Source organism: Rutidosis leptorrhynchoides, chromosome 6 (genome assembly GCF_046630445.1).
Source record: "Rutidosis leptorrhynchoides isolate AG116_Rl617_1_P2 chromosome 6, CSIRO_AGI_Rlap_v1, whole genome shotgun sequence".
Taxonomy (NCBI): domain Eukaryota; kingdom Viridiplantae; phylum Streptophyta; class Magnoliopsida; order Asterales; family Asteraceae; genus Rutidosis; species Rutidosis leptorrhynchoides.
The window spans coordinates 313388965-313410293 of NC_092338.1; positions in this window are offsets into that span (position 1 = coordinate 313388965).

Sequence of the window (21329 nt, forward strand, 5' to 3'; positions counted from 1 at the left end):
AGATTGGAAGTGAGCTAGCAAACTTGAAAGTATTCTTGATTTTATGAAACTAGAACTTTTGGAATTTATGAAGAACACTTAGAACTTGAAGATAGAACTTGAGAGAGACCAATTAGATGAAGAAAATTGAAGAATGAAAGTGTTTGTAGGTGTTTTTGGTCGTTGGTGTATGGATTAGATATAAAGGATATGTAATTTTGTTTTCATGTAAATAAGTCATGAATGATTACTCATATTTTTGTAATTTTATGAGATATTTCATGCTAGTTGCCAAATGATGGTTCCCACATGTGTTAGGTGACTCACATGGGCTGCTAAGAGCTGATCATTGGAGTGTATATACCAATAGTACATACATCTAAAAGCTGTGTATTGTACGAGTACGAATACGGGTGCATACGAGTAGAATTGTTGATGAAACTGAACGAGGATGTAATTGTAAGCATTTTTGTTAAGTAGAAGTATTTTGATAAGTGTATTGAAGTCTTTCAAAAGTGTATAAATACATATTAAAACACTACATGTATATACATTTTAACTGAGTCGTTAAGTCATCGTTAGTCGTTACATGTAAATGTTGTTTTGAAACCTTTAGGTTAACGATCTTGTTAAATGTTGTTAACCCAATGTTTATAATATCAAAAGAGATTTTAAATTATTATATTATCATGATATTATGATGTACGAATATCTCTTAATATGATATATATACATTAAATGTCGTTACAACGATAATCGTTACATATATGTCTCGCTTCAAAATCATTAAATTAGTAGTCTTGTTTTTACATATGTAGTTCATTGTTAATATACTTAATGATATGTTTACTTATCATAATATAATGTTAACTATATATATAACCATATATATGTCATCATATAGTTTTTTACAAGTTTTAACGTTCGTGAATCACCGGTCAACTTGGGTGGTCAATTGTCTATATGAAACCTATTTCAATTAATCAAGTCTTAACAAGTTTGATTGCTTAACATGTTGAAAACATTTAATCATGTAAATATCAATCTCAATTAATATATATAAACATGGAAAAGTTCGAGTCACTACAATTACCACGACTTGTGAACTGTTCTTGGTGTGTTCTTGAGTGCACCTTTGTGTCGGGTGGTTTGAATAGGCGGAGATGCATATAAGGCTCGCCAGAAATCGACACCCGGGGCTCAAGATACAACCCGATGAACTTTTGAATTAAAACTTATGTTTAATTCTAAAACTTATGATAAAAATAATGAAACTCATTATTAATTAATTACTTATGATAAAAGAAGTAATTATTATTATTTAACACTTATGATATAAATATTTATTATATCATTTAAATTATTATTTATGATTTAATTAACACTTTAATTTAACTTATGATTAATAATACTTTTATTATTAATGGAAAATACTTATTATTAAGTATTAAATTTATTTTATAAGAATATTATTATAAGACTTATAATAAATATTAAATAATTATTTAATTATTATAAGACTTAATTATTATTTAATTATGATTTAATTATTAAATACTTATAGTTTAATAATTATATTTAGAAACTTATGATATGATTAATAATTCATTATTAATTAATAATACTTATGATATGATTTAAAATTTATTATTAATTAATAATATTTATATTATGACTAATATTTAATTAATTAATTAACTACTTATGTTATATTAATTATATCATTTCAACTTATATTAACTTTAATAATTCATTTTATTTAATTAAACTTATGTTATGACATAATTATACACTTTTAACTTTAATAAACATTATAACTTATGTTATTATTATAACTTACACTTTTCAAATTAACGTTGACTATGTTTGACCAAGTTTGACTTTTGAGTTGACTTTCGATTGACTTTGACTTTCAGTTGACTTTTGTTGACTTTCTAAATAAGGAAACTTTCCTAACTTAAAAACTTTCTAAAAATAGAACTTTCTAAATTGGAAACTTTCCTAAAATAGAAACTTTCCAAAAATAGAAACTTTCCTAAAATAGAAAACTTTCCAAAAATGGAAACCTGCTAAAAATAGAAACTTTCTAAAAATAGAAAGTATGGATCCGTACGCTGTTCCAGTCAAACCGATGCTTGCCGAGTATTGTTCTATGTCTACTTGCAACATGTACAATAGCTATCATACTAAGACTTGACCTAAGTTAGTTATTTATATCGGCCTGCTTTATTTATAGGTCGGCGTTGTGATCGTTCCTGATCACTTTACTCTATTTGCTGTTCGCTTGGTTGTGTGATTTCTTCAGTTGCTTTTAAGGTGAGTTATAGTCCCATTTTTCTATTTTAAATCTTTTGGGATGAGAATACATGCAATTTATTTTATATTTTGGACACAAGTGGAAGTTGGTTTAAATTATTCATTGTGAGTTGAACAAAAATATTCCCTAGTCTGGTAACTGTAATCACTGGTTTCTACTGGTGAACGCGAATCCTATGGATAGATCTATCGGGTTTGACAACCCCATTTCGAGCTAGTCGCGCTAGCAATTTATAATCGGAATGTTTAGTACTTCGTAATTTGTTGTAGATACACTTGTTCGGTGTATATTATTTATTGTGTTTGGCAAGGGTGAATAAATGGTTAAGTGGTTACCAGGTGGCTCACGGTAAATGGAATAATGTTTTTATATGTTTTCTAGCATATAATTTTGTGGTCCAAAAAGGAGTTTTTATGTTTTCATACATAAATTTTTACGGTTTAAATTAAATATTGTTTGCAATATTAAACCTATAATTCACTCAACATTTTTGTTGACAGTTACTCGCATGTTTTATTCTCAGGTTCATGATTGATTGCTTCCGCTGTGCTTAGAGAGTCTGCATATTTATGATGGCAGCTTTTGCTAAACAATAACTTGTATTCTATTTTGATACATTTAATAGTGGATGTTGTTGACTTTGTTTTGGTCAACTTTTAGTTAAGTAATAATGTATGGTTTTTCTAAACTTACTAATTTTGATAGATTTCCTTTATAGGAAATCATTTTTAAATAAAGAATGCAAGGTTATTTATTAAATTCATATAGAGTTATGATCAAGCTGTGGGACCAAGATAATGATGGTCGTCAAGTGTACTTTGACGGGTCGTTAAAGTTGGTATCAGAGCTCTGGTTGTAGGGAATTAGGCTGCATTGATGTCGTTACCCGAGTCAATAGGGTGCATTAGTGAGTCTAGTCTACAGCCCGGCCTATAAAATATTATTATATGTGATTATTTGTATCGTATTGGTATGTATATTGTTATCATACATACATCTCTATTATGTTCGGAATCTGGGAGGAACTCCCATTCCGATTTAAACGTATTCTTCGACTCATGCGAACTTATCCTTATAAGAACACCTCGGGTAGTGAAACCGAGGGATGTCATTCTTGACTTCTGAAATTCTCGACATTTCTATGTCATCTATTATGGTTATGTATATAACGTTTGAATTATATTACACGAGATGTCATTCTTGACTTCTAAATGCTCGGCATTTCAATGTCAGCTATTATGTTTAGGTATATAACATTCTTGTTATATTATGTGCCTATGTGCTTTGGTTTTTGAATAAAAAAAACGTCATTCTTGACTTTTAGAGATTCTTGGTACTTCGAAGACATTTTTATGTCATCGTTACTCCTATTCATTACTTTCGATGTTTTTGTCTCTTGTGCTATCCTTAGCATATTGTTTAAGAAATCATTTTAGAGAAATTGTGTGGAAATTCGAGGTTGATCGCGTGTTCTAACCTCATGTAGTGCTATTGGAATGGAACTATGAATTAGTGAAATATAATGGCGTCAGGCCAACGTGATTATATTACGTTAATTCATAAAGAAGTCCCAATATTGTGACATGAGGAATAGAAAGCGAGTCAAAGAAAATTTTTACACCACTCATTCAGAAATTCCGATGTATTACATGGGTAGGGAAAACATTCATTATCTTATTTGTTGATATACGAGAAGCTCGTTTTAGCCTGATTATCTATCTCATGCTCTATCCTTCATAACTCGCTTGTTAGCAACAGCTTCGCTCGGGAACAGATTTGGCCCAAGGACTTATGTCCTGATATTAGTCAAAACAACATTTAACTCATTGGTTTTCATGACCTCGTAACATTATGTCGCGCGACGATTCAGGTCATTTACTCGATCTTTCACGATCTTACTTCAACTTGTAACCTATGAAATACAAATACTCTATTTATCATCGGGAGATTTACACATTTGTGTAATTGGGTGGTTCTCACGGATTTATGGGCGAATAGGAGTAATGAAATATTTTGTCATGTATACAATTTATAAAATCGTATATGTACGTATAGATTCAAATGAATAAGTTTACCTTAACTTATTTTGATTAGTACATACTAAATTATGCATTCAAAATTATTTTAAAACCACACCTTTATTGAGTTGTTTAATTAAGTCAGATTATTTTATATAAAATGGTACACATTGTACATACTTCTAAATTACTAAGAACTTCATTCCGTTTATGTTGTCACATCAAACGTTTAAAGCTTTTTCAAAACTCCTTTGATTGATTTTATCAAATTTTCGCATTACTCTACAGAGTGTTTGGATCACAGTTCTTCTCATCCTCCGTTTAAGGATGAAACTTACCATTAAGTTCATTGATAGAAACTCTTACACCACTTTTGATGCCGGTTTTATAAAATTTGTTGGAAAGTCTTTGCGCTCATAAAATTTTCCCTCTTATGGTTGTACATGGCCAAAACGCGGACCGATAAATCAATTTTCTGGGGTACACTCAGTGGTCACCCTACTGTAGAAAAGGCGCTAGGTGGGTTTGTACCCCAACTGTTGTTATAGTGGGTATCATGGATATATATTACACTAGACCGTTTGAGGAGTTTCTACTCTCTATATTCGCTGTCAACGCAACACCCACGTAAACATCAATCCTAGGATTCAATACTTTGAGGTACACAAAATTATTTTTGGAGGTTCATCTCACCTGGAGTCAGCCATTCTTTATAACCCATGATTCGCGTTCTTTTCATCCCCACATAAATTTAAGAATATGGATGAATCCTAGATTTCCTTGCTCATTGTACAAGGAGGTACACTCTTGTTGAAATATCACACCTTTCGTACGTCTTCCTTTCGGAAATGTAATGAAAATTCACTTTGAATTCTATGATCCTCGTTATCTCCTTTGAGAGAATTGCCTTAAATATCTATGCCACCGATGTGACTAATCCATATATTTTTCCTTCATTGTTGCAACTATATTTCATTCGTCCCAGTTCGTCCCCTTAGGGAGCTTCTGTTTTGTTTGTTAAGAACAAAGATGGTTCATTCCGAATGTGCATTGATTATCGTGATTTGAACAAGCTTACGGTTAAGAATCGTTACTCTCTTCCGAGAATTGATGATCTGTTCGATCAACTTCAAAGTTCGTCCGTTTATTCTAAGATTGATCTTCGTTCCGGTTATCACCAACTGCGGGCTAAAGAAACTGATATTTTGAAAGCCGCTTTTCGTACCAGTTATGGTCACTAAGAATTTCTTGTTATGTCGTTCGGATTAACCAACGCACCTGCTGTGTTCATGGACCTCATGAACCGTGTGTGTATACCCTATCTGGACAAATTCGTTATTGTTTTCATCGACGACATCCTTATTTATTCTAAGAATGATGAAGAGCACGAAGAACATTTAAAGTTAGTGCTTGATTTATTGAGAAAAGAAGAATAGTACGCTAAGTTCTCTAAGTGTGCTTTCTGGTTAAGAGAAGTTCAATTTCTTGGACATATTATTAGTAAACATGGAATACAAGTTGACCCTGCTAAGATTGAAGCGATTGAAAAGTGGGAAATTCCGAAAACTCCTACTCAGATTCGTCAGTTCCTAGGTTTGGCAGGCTATTATAGAAGGTTCATTCAAGATTTCTCTCGTATAGCGAAACCTCTGACTGCTTTAACGCACAAGGGGAAGAAGTATGAGTGGAAGGATGAACAAGAGACTGCTTTTCAAACTTTGAAGAAGAAGTTGACTACCGATATTGTCACTACCTGAGGGTAATGATGATTTTGTTGTTTATTGTGATGCTTCGCATCAGGGCTTTGGTTGTGTTTTGATGCAACGAAAGAAAGGTATTGCATACGCGTCACGTCAGTTGAAGATTAACGAATAGAATTATACAACCCATGATTTAAAATTGGGAGCTGTTGTGAACTGTTCTTGGTGTGTTCTTGAGTGCACCTTTGTGTCGGGTGGTTTGAATAGGCGGAGATGCATATAAGGCTCGCCAGAAATCGACACCCGGGGCTCAAGATACAACCCGATGAACTTTTGAATTAAAACTTATGTTTAATTCTAAAACTTATGATAAAAATAATGAAACTCATTATTAATTAATTACTTATGATAAAAGAAGTAATTATTATTATTTAAGACTTATGATATAAATATTTATTATATCATTTAAATTATTATTTATGATTTAATTAACACTTTAATTTAACTTATGATTAATAATACTTTTATTATTAATGGAAAATACATATGATAAGTATTAAATTTATTTTATAAGAATATTATTATAAGACTTATAATAAAGATTAAATAATTATTTAATTATTATAAGACTTAATTATTATTTAATTATGATTTAATTATTAAATACTTATGATTTAATAATTATATTTAGAAACTTATGATATGATTAATAATTCATTATTAATTAATAATACTTATGATATGATTTAAAATTTATTATTAATTAATAATATTTATATTATGACTAATATTTAATTAATTAATTAACTACTTATATTATATTAATTATATCATTTCAACTTATATTAACTTTAATAATTCATTTTATTTAATTAAACTTATGTTATGACATAATTATACACTTTTAACTTTAATAAACATTATAACTTATGTTATTATTATAACTTACACTTTTCAAATTAACGTTGACTATGTTTGACCAAGTTTGACTTTTGAGTTGACTTTCGGTTGACTTTGACTTTCAGTTGACTTTTGTTGACTTTCTAAATAAGGAAACTTTCCTAACTTAAAAACTTTCTAAAAATAGAACTTTCTAAATTGGAAACTTTCCTAAAATAGAAACTTTTCAAAAATAGAAACTTTCCTAAAATAGAAAACTTTCCAAAAATGGAAACCTGCTAAAAATAGAAACTTTCTAAAAATAGAAAGTATGGATCCGTACGCTGTTCCAGTCAAACCGATGCTTACCGAGTATTGTTCTATGTCTACTTGCAACATGTACAATAGCTATCATACTAAGACTTGACCTAAGTTAGTTATTTATATCGGCCTGCTTTATTTATAGGTCGGCGTTGTGATCGTTCCTGATCACTTTACTCTATTTGCTGTTCGCTTGGTTGTGTGATTTCTTCAGTTGCTTTTAAGGTGAGTTATAGTCCCATTTTTCTATTTTAAATCTTTTGGGATGAGAATACATGCAATTTATTTTATATTTTGGACACAAGTGGAAGTTGGTTTAAATTATTCATTGTGAGTTGAACAAAAATATTCCCTAGTCTTGTAACTGTAATCACTGGTTTCTACTGGTGAACGCGAATCCTATGGATAGATCTATCGGGTTTGACAACCCCATTTCGAGCTAGTCGCGCTAGCAATTTATAATCGGAATGTTTAGTACTTCGTAATTTGTTGTAGATACACTTGTTCGGTGTATATTATTTATTGTGTTTGGCAAGGGTGAATAAATGGTTAAGTGGTTACCAGGTGGCTCACGGTAAATGGAATAATGTTTTTATATGTTTTCTAGCATATAATTTTGTGGTCCAAAAAGGAGTTTTTATGTTTTCAAACATAAATTTTTACGGTTTAAATTAAATATTGTTTGCAATATTAAACCTATAATTCACTCAACATTTTTGTTGACAGTTACTCGCATGTTTTATTCTCAGGTTCATGATTGATTGCTTCCGCTGTGCTTAGAGAGTCTGCATATTTATGATGGCAGCTTTTGCTAAACAATAACTTGCATTCTATTTTGATACATTTAATAGTGGATGCTGTTGACTTTGTTTTGGTCAAATTTTGGTTAAGTAATAATGTATGGTTTTTCTAAACTTACTAATTTTGATAGATTTCCTTTATAGGAAATCATTTTTAAATAAAGAATGCAAGGTTATTTATTAAATTCATATAGAGTTATGATCAAGCTGTGGGACCAAGATAACGATGGTCGTCAAGTGTACTTTGGCGGGTCGTTAAAGCTTGCCACATTTTCCATAATGATGGTTGCGGCACTTGTTGCAAAATGGTTTGCTACATTCACCATAATGATGTTTGTGGCACTTGTTGCAAAAAGGTCGAGTTCTGGCATAACTCTTCCTGCCGCCGGGGTTGAAAGGTTTCTTGGTGGAGTCACTGTGGTTGTAGTTGCTTGATGGAGAGGCTTCCTGTTTTCTTTTTTTTTGTTACCCGGTTGGTCCTCAATCGTTGGTGCCGGCGCTTCAATTTCATCCACCGTTTTTATAAATCGGCGGGCCATCGTCACAGCCTCTTGTAGGTTGGCAGGTCTTGACAACATTACCCCGTGTGGAATGCTCTTAGGGAGGCCATCAATGTAAAATTCAACTCTTTGGGGCCCGGGAGCCATGAGATTTGGAAAAATTGAGGCTAGTTCGGCAAAATGTTGATTATAAGCTTCGAGGTCATTTTGGGCCAATTTTAAATTTCTTGGCCCCTGTTCGAGCCTTCGAGTCTCTTCACACGGGAAGTATTCGGTGATCATTCTTTCTCTTAATTCGTTCCAAGAGAGTGTATGGGCTCCATCGATACTCACCGATTGTACATACTTGTTCCACCATGAGAGAGTAATACCGGAGAAAGTGAGGGTGGAAAACTTGACCTTATCTTGGTCCCGACAACCGCTTATGCTAAAAACAACTTCCGTTTGTTCGAACCATCGAGTGAGAGCAACCGGTCCCCCAGTTCCATCGAAAGTGGGAGGGTCGTACTCCATGAAGTTTTTGTAGGAGCACCCTTCGCTTGAATTATCGGCTCCTTGATTGTTGTTGTTGTTGGAGAAGTGACCGGCCACGGTCGCATCCATGGCGGTGGTTATCATTTGTTGAAGAGCTCGTTTGAGAGTTTCGGGAGGAGTATTGTGTTGACCTTGGTGAGCCATTGTTCCTTCATGACACAAGAATATCGTTGATTAGTATTCTCAATAATACTAATCGTGATATGGAATAATGATGAAGAGAAACTTTTTCCTTGACCCGTCTTAAATTCTTTATGTCATAATGTCGGAACGTCCATAAGAGTCACTGTAATATAATCCCGGCAATTATATTACCCTAATTCATATGTGCATTTGACATTATTTTCCAAAGTCAAGGTGACGTGTCAATCAAATTAAATAACGTGAGATTAAGATAGAATAAGAGTTAGGTATGAATAAAAGAGTTCGAGTATAAATGCACAAGTAGTCAAGTAAGTCCTACTTCAAGTCTATATGCCGGTTGTAGTCTAGACTCACTAATGCACCCTATGACTTGGGTTTGACACCAATGAACTCTAAATCCCTACAACCAACGCTCTGATACCATCTGTAGCGACCCGAAAAAATCATCATTGGCAGCGCCGTCTACTTAGGTCCCGTTACGTGGTCATAAGTCTTTAAATTAACGTTTGACCAAAATATGTCGCATTCATTTCAAATGTAAAGATTGTTTCATAGTTTACAAGAATAGTTCAACCATTAGTTACATTACATAGTTATAAGTACAAATGAAACCTATGCGACACAGTTTAAAATAAAGTCAAAAGACACTCCATGTATGCATATATACTCGACATCCAATGCAAGTATTAAAATAATGAGCGGAAGCATGTATCACATATCGTTCAAAGACCTGAGAAAAACATAGATATCTGTCAACGAGAACGTTGGTGAATTCATAGGTTTAAGTAAGTAAGTGAGTAAGTAAAATGAACCACAAGATTTATAACATTTCAATAATAGTTAACCATTCCAAAAATTGTTATCACGAGCACCCAATTATCAAGGCTTAACTTTCCTTCCATAGAACCCCATCACAATAGTGTTATAACATACACTGTTTCTCAAAAATATATTTCATCCGAAGTAACGGTAGCGAACCGTCCGAATGAGGGTTTGTCAAACCCATATGGCCATATAACATAAGTTCTCGCTTACACCCGGCAAGTGTAACTAATGATAATCGAATTGAGGATTTTGTTCTAAATCGTATGTAGAATGTTTGTTTTCATACTTGTGTTCACTTTGTAAAATGAAACGTTTATGTTTTCTCATCCCAATGTAAGTTTAAAAGAGTAAAAGTGGGACTATGATCTCACCTTGAGTGCAAGAGTAAAAAAGATACTTCAACATGTAACGTGCAAAGAACAAATGCTAGTCTTGACCTAAACAAGTAAGTTGTATCAATAACGGTAAACACGGTTGGTCAAAGATGTTCAATTAGTCCTATGGCTCGTTACGACTCGGTTAATATAGCATGTGAGTCAAATTGTCAAGTTTCATGCAAGACATAAGTATAAAAGCATGTTAGAACGATTGCATAAGTGTTTGGTTAAGTTTGACTAAAAGTCAAACTTGGTCAAAGTCAAAGTCAAAATCAACGAGGTCGGGTCGAGTTTTCGACCATCATACATAAAAACGTAGTCATATACAAGCATGTTGGCAAAATTTCATGTTAAACGGAGTTGCGAGTAAGTGGGAACGAAATTGCAAAAATCAAAAGTGGGCTTTGGTCAGGGAGAATCTCGCGACCGCGAGTCCCAGCCTTGTGGTCGCGAAGTGGCCTTTTTTAGCATCTGGTGACCGCGAGTCCAACCCTTGTGGTCGCGAAATGGCCTTTTTCAGCAGCTGTTTGCTGATTTTCTTATATGCACGAACCAAACTTCTTTCAAACATAAATCAAGAACCGTAAACATTCAAAATGCGTATCTTATATCGTTGGAAAGGTAATTTAATGAGGAATACAACTAAGCACATTTCATTAAAATAAAAACATCATTTACAATAACCGAAATCTCGCCGAATGATCATTATTTAACGTTTCAAGCTCAAAAATGCAAATGGTGATTCAGGAATCCAATTTACACATACGATATGTCGTTTCGAAGGTAATTAAGCATACAATACTACTAAACACTTACAAACGACATTGCAAAGCTTTTAATGCATCAAAGATCACATTTAAGGCCACCAAACCCTAACTAACTATCATAAAATCCTTAATCATGTTAATGAGGCATTTCCAAGTCAACTTACATACCAAATTGAAGTTAGTGATGCTAGTAACACATTTAATACATGTACTTAACATCTAACAACATATGGTCAACCAAAACTCAAGATCAAACACACACATTTTTCATATTCAAGCTAGTTACTCAAAACAACAAATCGAGCAAACCAAACACCTATTCATGTTAGACTTGAGCCATAGACACTAATTAACACACTTTTAAGTTTAAAAGATCAAGAACAAGAAATTTAGTGTTTTTAGAAAGTTACCCAAACGAGATGAAGTTAGTATCAAAACGTAGAGGATGAAGAGAGGATCACGAATATGTAGTCGGATTTGTTGTGAGCTTCCTAGATCCGAATTAGATGATGATTGAGTGATTTGGTGAGTTGAGAGCAAATATGGAAGTAGGAGGAAGAGAGAAGAGAAAGATAGAAATGAATGAGTGGTGGTGAAGTGGTTGACTAGTTGACCTAGACACCACTTTAGCCACTAGTCACGATTAGTCCCTCAAGTTTGTAGTCAGGTGCGGGAATTGTCAGAACGAAATATTTTAAATACGCTAGAGTAGCGAGAGATGTTATAAATTAAATAACACGAATATTAGAAATGCTAAATAATGGAAAATACGAATCTAGATACGAATGCATTATATAAAAAAAAAAGACGGGCGTTAAAATATTTTAACGGAAAAATACGGGATGTTACAGAATTCTGCTGTATTTACAGCATCCCGCCCGATTTTCTGGGCGTTTTTCTGAAACCTGTTTCATACAATTTAATAGCACATATAACAATGTATATAACTCCAAAACAACAATAAACACGAACAACAATATATAAAGAACAATAAACGTCTACGAAAGTGAACAATTATACGAATTACAAATATTAAAGTTTTAACATTTTAAAGTTCTAAAGTATCAATATTGTTCCATCCATGCGTTATCATCGTCATAATTTTCTCCAATATCATCATCTTCCATACCATCTCCCGGATCATCATCCGAATCATCCGACGGTTTGTCTCTCGAAGTTAATTCCGGTTCTTTTCCTTTACCGCCCTTTGCTTTTTTCTTCTTTTTCTTGGGCTCTCCGCTCCCGGGCTCTCCGCTTGTACTTCCCGATCCCGATAACATATTTTTATGTAGCTTTTCACCGAATCTTTAATGGCATCTTTCATGGATTTTTAAACTCTTTTGTTAAATCGGACTTCACTTCCGGAATCAAACTTTGTTTTAGCTCGGCTTTCATTTTCTCACGTTCCAATTGCCACTTTGAATTAAATTCATCCTCGGTGTAAAAACATTGACTTGAAGTTGAACTTGAGCTATCAACAGACCTGCGGGACCCAGAAATGCGTGGACCGATACCACACTCCCATCCGGGGCGTGACCCCAATACCTTGTTCATGATTTGTAGTTCGGTCATCGGGTTTTCTGATAATGCTAAAAACGAACATATATTTCATAGCATTATTCCTCAAGAAAGACAAGCTTTTAGTTGCAATTGTTCTATTTACAAGTGATATTCGTTTAAATAATAAAAGGTGAAGACAAAAGACAGATTCGACGATTTGAAGACGCAAACGACCAAAAAGCTCAAAAGAACAAAAGACAATCAAAAAGGTTCCAATTATTGATAAGAAACGTCTCGAAATCACAAGAGTACAAGATTCAAAACGCAAAGTACAAGATATTAAATTGTACGCAAGGACGTTCGAAAATCCGGAACCGGGACCAGAGTCAACTCTTAACGCTCGACGCAACGGACTAAAAATTACAAGTTAACTATGTATATAAATATAATATAATATATAATTAATTATATTAATTATATATATATTATATATATATATTTAAAACCGTCGGCAGCAGGAAACTCCAAGGGTGTAAACTGTAAATACCTCTCCGCGACTCGCGGAGTTTTAAGGGTATTTGGCCGCGAGTCGCGGAGCCCCAAAAATCAAGTCTGGCTATAAATCAACCCGAATTCTGATCAAAATCATCATCATTTTTTCTTCTCATTCATACGAAGTAATATATATTTATATTTATAATTTATATTTTAATTTTAATTATAATTCTAATAATAAGGGTATGTTAGCGAATGTTGTAAGGGTGTAAGTCAAAATTCTGCCCGTGTAACGCTACGCTATTTTTAATCATTGTAAGTTATGTTCAACCTTTTTATATTAATGTCTCGTAGCTAAGTTATTATTATGCTTATTTAAAACGAAGTAATCATGATGTTGGGCTAATTACTAAAATTGGGTAATTGGGCTTTGTACCATAATTGGGGTTTGGACAAAAGAACGACACTTGTGGAAACTAGACTATGGGCTATTAATGGGCTTTATATTTGTTTAACTAAATGAAAGTTTGTTAATGTTAATATAAAGATTTACAATTGGGCGTCCCTATAAATTACCATATACACTCGATCGGACACGATGGGCGGGGTATTTATATGTACGAATAATCGTTCATTTAACCGGACACGGGAATGGATTAATAGCCACTAGAATAATTAAAACAGGGGTGAAATTACATTCAAGGGTAATTGGTGTAATTGTTAACAAAGTAGTAAAACCTTGGTTTACACGCAGTCGATAACCTGGTGTATTCATTAAACAAAGTATTAAAACCTTGTTACAATTCGAATCCCCAATTAGTTGGAATATTTATCTTCGGGTATAATAATAATTTGACAAGGACACTTGCAATTTATATTTATGACTGATGGACTGTTATGGACAAAAACCAGACGGACATATTGAATAATCCAGGACAAAGGACAATTAACCCATGGGCATAAAACTAAAATCAACACGTCAAACATCATGATTACGGAAGTTTAAATAAGCATAATTCTTTTATTTCATATTTAATTTCCTTTATTTTATATTTAATTGCACTTCTAATTATCGCACTTTTATTTATTGTTATTTAATCGCATTTTTATTATTCGCAATTTCATTATCGTTATTTACTTTACGCTTTAATTTAAAGTCTTGTATTTATTTTATATTTTACATTAGGTTTTAACTGCGACTAAAGTTTTAAAATCGACAAACCGGTCATTAAACGGTAAAAACCCCCCTTTATAATAATAATATTACTTATATATATATTTGTATTTTTATAAAAGTAAACTAATATAGCGTTGAGCTTTGTTTAAAGATTTCCATGTGGAACGAACCGGACTTACTAAAAACTACACTACTGTACGATTAGGTACACTGCCTATAAGTGTTGTAGCAAGGTTTAAGTATATCCATTCTATAAATAAATAAATATCTTGTGTAAAATTGTATCGTATTTAATAGTATTTCCTAGTAAAATATAAGCTATTTTATATACACCTCGCACGTCATAAAGTATTTTTGGCGCCGCTGCCGGGGACTTATCTTAAAAGCCGGAAGCGCAACGCTAATATAAAAAAAAAAAAAAAATTTTATCTACTTTTATTAAAATTCGTTTTTGTAAAAATACGTTTTAATTATTCAAAAATATAAAAAGACAAACAAAAATATTAGTATTTTTAGGATTTTGTTAAATATTTAAGTTTTATAAGTTTCTTTATTTTTATTTTAGTTTATAAAAATATAAGTTTTAATTTTAATATCTTTTAATTATTTAAAAAACAGAAAACAAAATAAAAAAAAAAAATAATAAAGAAAAACGCGTAAAAAGTGAAACCTGTCAGCTCAAATTCTGAACCCCGCGACTCGCGGGGTTTTCTTCTCTCTTTGCCGCGACTCGCGGAGACCCTCTGACACACGGACAAAAACCCTAATCACGGGTTATTTTTAATTATTATTATTATTAAAACCTAAATATTATTATTATTATTAATTTTAGTTTTATTTTTACTTTTTACTTTATATTTATGTATTTAGTATTAATTAAGTTTTTATTAAATTGTAAAATTAATAGTTTAGTAAAATAAATAATATAAAATAATATTTTTATAAAAATTGTACTTTTTACAACTTTTTGTATATTTTTATATTTTGTACCTTTTTAATCGTTGTAGCGTAACTTTTGTATTTTTAGCTCATATTTAATTTTAAACTTAGTTTTAGCTATAGTTATTTTTACTCCTAGATTTTTAGGCTTTGCCGTAGAATTCCTTAAGTGCTTTTTCTTTAGACTAAGATTTAGGTGCTTTAGAATTTTGCGACGCCTTTTTAAGTTTTAGTTTCTTTTTAAGTTATTTCCATTTGGGACTTAGTTTTTCTTGTAAGCTTTAATATTTTTAGACCTTTTACTATGTATCAATTATCATTCCAATTAGTAATTTCAATTTGCGATTATAATTTTAAGTTAGTTGTAGTAATAAGGTTAAATTAGTTAAGTATTTTTAAGTTTTGATAAGTTCCTTTTATTTTTCCGTCACCTTTTATTTTTCAATCATTTTTTTTTTTTTCGACCTTTTTCGACGAACTCTTTTTCTCTCTTATTTCTCGCCATTCTAGTTTTTAGGACTTAGAATTTTATTCTACTTCTTATCTAAATTTCTTAAAATTACGAAAATTTATTTTAAGTGGTTAAATTAATAGACATCAAAATTTTCTGGTTCGTAGTAATAGTTGGATTTGTACGTGGACCGGGTTATTGGAGCCAAACAGTCCTCAATTATATTGAGACCAAACGAATCCTGCCCCTCTGCTGCATCTTTTGGCTATTCGAAACGTGGGCAAAATCAGAAAAGTCTATTGATTGGATAACTTATTATAATTTTTCTTTCCTTTTTAAAACTAATAGGATATTCAGTGAATGCACCGAGCAAGACGTTCACCACCTTTTGTACGTTCACCACCTGTAACTCGATCAAGACATCGTTTAACAAATATAACCGCCGTTGATTTTTCTTTAGAATCGTCATCCAGTTGACCAAGTACTTCAGTTCAAAATACCGATAATCCATTTTTTGAACCCGACCTCACAATTGAGAATCCAGAAAATATTCAGGAACGGTTCATAGATCCTGAACCATTAAACTTTCCTCCGGAACCACCAATCATTCAAACAGAGATTGTTGAGGAACGAACTATTAAATCAGAATCATCTAGTGATACCGAGTCAACAAATTCAATTATGGAGAATCTGGAACCTTTAAGTATGGAAGACCGAATGAGAGCTAAACGCACTGGCCAAGGTCACGCAATTACTCATCCAGACATTAATGCGCCAGATTATGAAATCAAAGGACAAATTCTACACATGGTGACTAATCAATGCCAATTTAGTGGTGCGCCGAAGGAAGATCCAAATGAACATCTACGTACCTTTAATAGGATCTGCACACTATTTAAAATACGAGAAGTGGAGGATGAACAGATATATCTCATGTTATTTCCCTGGACTTTAAAGGGAGAAGCCAAAGATTGGTTGGAATCGTTACCTGAAGGGGCGATCGATACATGGGACGTTTTAATTGACAAATTTCTTAAACAATTCTTTCCTGCATCTAAAGCCGTAAGACTTCAAGCAGAAATTGTTACGTTCACACAGAAGCCAAATGAAACTCTATATGAGGCATGGACAAGATATGGAAAGTTGTTAAGAGGATGTCCGCAACATGGTTTAGACACCTGTCAAATAGTACAAATATTCTACCAAGGATGCGACATCACTACAAGAAAAGACATAGATATAGCAGCTGGTGGTTCGATTATGAAGAAAACCGAAACTGATGCTTACAAAATTATTGATAACACTGCTTCCCACTCACATGAGTGGCACCAAGAAAAAGATATCATTAGATCATCTAAAGCAGCTAGAGCCGATTCTAGCCATGACTTAGATTCCATTTCGGCAAAGATAGATGCTTTCGAAAGACGAATGGAAAAGATGACTAAGGATATTCACTCTATACGAATTAGTTGTGAGCAGTGTGGAGGACCACATTTGACAAAAGATTGTCTCAATATTGAATTAACAATGGAACAAAGAGAGAATATTTCATACATAAACCAAAGGCCTGGAAATAATTATCAGAATAATTATCAACCGCCAAGACCGATTTACAATCAAAACCAGAATTATAACCGAAATATCCCATACAACAACCAACAAGGTCCTAGCAATCAACAAGTATCCAATAATACTTATAATCAGCAAAGACCGAATTTTCAAAACAAACCACCACAACAAACCGATGATAAAAAGCCGAATTTAGAAGATATGATGACGAAGCTAGTTGAAACTCAAACGCAGTTTTTCACATCTCAAAAACAAACCAATGAACAAAATGCTCAAGCATTTAGAAATCAACAAGCTTCTATTCAAAATCTGGAACAAGAAGTAAGTAACCTAGCAAGGTTAATAGGTGAAAGAAAACCGGGAAGTTTACCTAGTGATACAAACGCTAACCCCCGGAATGAAACAGCTAAAGCTATTACCACAAGAAGTGGTACAACACTTAAACCACCTGAAATACCTGTAACTTCTGATGAAACTATTCCTACTACACAAGAACCACAACCTGATAAAGAAAAGGAAAAAGAACCGGTAGTTGAGAAGGTTAATGAAGATAACACAGTTAAGGATAAACCTTATGTTAAACCATATCAACCACCTCTTCCTTATCCGAGTAAAATGAAGAAAGAAAAACTAGAAGCCGAGCAATCCAAATTCTTGGATATGTTTAAACAGATAAATGTAAATCTTCCTTTCATTGATGTGATTTCAGGAATGCCAAGGTATGCTAAATTCTTGAAAGATCTAATCACGAATAGAAAGAAAATGGAAGAACTCTCGGCTGTTACTATGAATGCTAATTGTTCAGCAGTGCTGTTGAATAAGATACCAGAAAAACTATCTGATCCAGGAAGTTTCACAATTCCATGTTTTCTGGGTAGTCTTAGTTCAATAGAAGCATTGGCAGACTTAGGTGCTAGTATAAATCTAATGCCGTATTCACTATACGCTAAACTAGACCTTGGAGAATTGAAACCAACCAGAATAAGCATACAACTAGCCGATAGATCAATAAAATATCCTAGAGGGATAATGGAGAACATGCTAGTTAAAGTTGGTACTTTAGTATTTCCAGTAGATTTTGTTGTTTTAGACATGGAAGAAGATTCTCAAGTTCCTCTCATATTAGGAAGACCATTCTTAAACACGGCTAAAGCAATGATAGACGTGTTCGGTAAGAAACTGACCCTAAGTATAGAGGATGAGAGTGTTACCTTTTCAGTGGATAGAGCCATGCAACAACCACAATCTGCAGATGATACATGTTATTATATTCAAACTATAGATGCACATGCAGAATTATTAGAAGAATTTCCAGAATTACAAGGAACAGGAGAATGTTCTTTAGGAGAAGGTAATGAACCAATTGATGAAGCTGAAATGTTAACTACACTTATAGCTAATGGATATGAACCAACAACAGAAGAAATTCAAATGCTAAAAGAAGAAGACAGATATCGATATAAATCATCGATAGAAGAACCTCCGAAATTAGAGTTAAAGCCACTTCCAAACCATTTGGAATACGCTTATTTACATGGTGAATCTGAATTACCTGTAATAATATCGTCTTCTCTTACTGAAAATGAGAAATCACAGCTCATTTCTGTGTTGAAAGCTCATAAACCAGCCATTGCATGGAAGATTCATGATATTAAAGGAATAAGTCCTTCGTATTGCACACATAAAATCCTTATGGAAGAAGGTCATAAAACGTATGTGCAACGCCAACGAAGACTAAATCCTAATATGCAAGATGTAGTTAAGAAAGAGATTATTAAGCTGCTAGATGCAGGTTTGATATATCCAATTTCTGATAGTCCATGGGTAAGCCCAGTTCAATGCGTACCTAAGAAGGGTGGTATGACTGTCATTACAAATGAGAAAAATGAGCTTATTCCTACTAGGACTGTAACAGGATGGCGTGTGTGTATTGATTATAGAAAATTAAATGACGCCACCAGAAAAGATCACTTTCCCTTACCTTTCATAGATCAAATGTTGGAAAGATTAGCCGGAAATAGTTACTATTGTTTTCTAGATGGATTTTCCGGATATTTTCAAATACCAATAGCACCCGAGGACCAAGAGAAAACCACATTCACGTGCCCTTATGGTACTTTTGCTTACAAACGCATGCCATTTGGACTTTGTAACGCCCCTGCAACCTTTCAAAGGTGCATGATGGCAATTTTTCACGACATGATAGAAGAATGCATGGAAGTATTCATGGATGACTTTTCAGTCTTCGGTGATACATTTAAATCATGTCTAGTTAATCTGGAACGAATGCTAATTAGATGCGAAAAATCAAATCTAGTACTTAATTGGGAGAAATGCCATTTCATGGTTAAAGAAGGCATCGTTCTTGGACATAAAATTTCAAAAGAAGGAATTGAAGTGGATAGAGCTAAAGTAGATGTAATTGCTAAACTTCCACATCCCACAAATGTTAGAGGAGTTAGGAGTTTTCTAGGGCATGCCGGTTTTTACCGACGTTTCATAAAAGATTTTTCTAAAATTGCCACTCCTATGAATAAACTCCTAGAAAAGGATGCGCCATTCATCTTTTCAGATGAATGTATCAAATCTTTTAATATTCTTAAAGAAAAACTCACTAATGCACCGATCATGATAACACCAAATTGGAATCTACCATTTGAACTAATGTGCGATGCAAGTGATTTTGCAATGGGAGCCGTTTTAGGACAAAGGATTGAAAAACGATTTCAACCTATATATTATGCTAGTAAGACATTACAAGGAGCACAAACGAACTATACAACTACTGAAAAAGAACTCCTTGCTATTGTCTTTGCTTTTGACAAATTTCGATCATATCTCGTTCTAGCAAAAACGGTGGTCTATACCGACCATTCTGCTCTTAGATACCTATTTTCAAAACAAGATGCTAAACCAAGATTAATCCGTTGGATCTTACTCTTACAAGAGTTTGATATTGAAATCCGAGATAAAAAAGGAGCAGAAAATCTCGCCGCTGATCATCTTTCTCGTCTTGAAAATCCCGAATTAGAAGTTCTGAATGAATCGGCCATACAAGACAACTTTCCTGATGAATATCTATTGAAGATAGATTATAAAGAAATCCCATGGTTTGCAGACTATGCAAACTACTTAGTTTGTGGATTCCTTGAAAAAGGATTATCATACCAAAGACGAAAGAAATTCTTCAGTGATATAAAACACTATTTTTGGGAAGATCCACATCTGTTTAAAAGTTGTCCCGATGGAATAATACGCCGATGTGTATTTGGAGATGAAGCTAGTAAAATTTTAAACCATTGTCACACAGGACCAACAGGAGGGCATTATGGGCCTCAACTAACAGCAAGAAAAGTTTATGAAGCTGGATTCTATTGGCCTACAATTTACAAAGACGCACACCTTCTTTGCAAATCTTGTGATGCATGTCAAAGGGCCGGAAAAATAAGTCAACGTGATGAAATGCCACAAAATGTCATCCAAGTATGTGAAGTATTTGACATTTGGGGTATTGACTTTATGGGTCCATTTCCAAAATCTCATAATAATCTATATATACTCGTAGCCATTGATTATGTATCTAAATGGGCGGAAGCACAAGCTCTCCCAACTAACGATGCACGAGTTGTAGTCAACTTTTTAAAACGTCTTTTTGCAAGGTTTGGAACACCGAAAGCTTTAATAAGTGATCGGGGTACTCATTTCTGTAATAATCAACTTGAGAAAGTTCTTAAAAGATATGGAGTAACTCATAAAATCTCCACCGCATATCATCCACAAACAAGTGGACAAGTTGAAAATACCAACCGAGCTTTAAAACGTATTCTAGAGAAAACCGTAGGATCAAATCCGAAGGAATGGTCCATTAAATTGGAGGATGCACTCTGGGCTTTTAGAACAGCCTACAAAACTCCAATTGGAACCACACCTTTTAGACTTGTTTATGGAAAAGCATGTCATCTTCCAGTAGAAATTGAACACAAAGCATTTTGGGCTTTGAAGACATGTAATCTTGATTTACAAGAAGCCGGACGTCT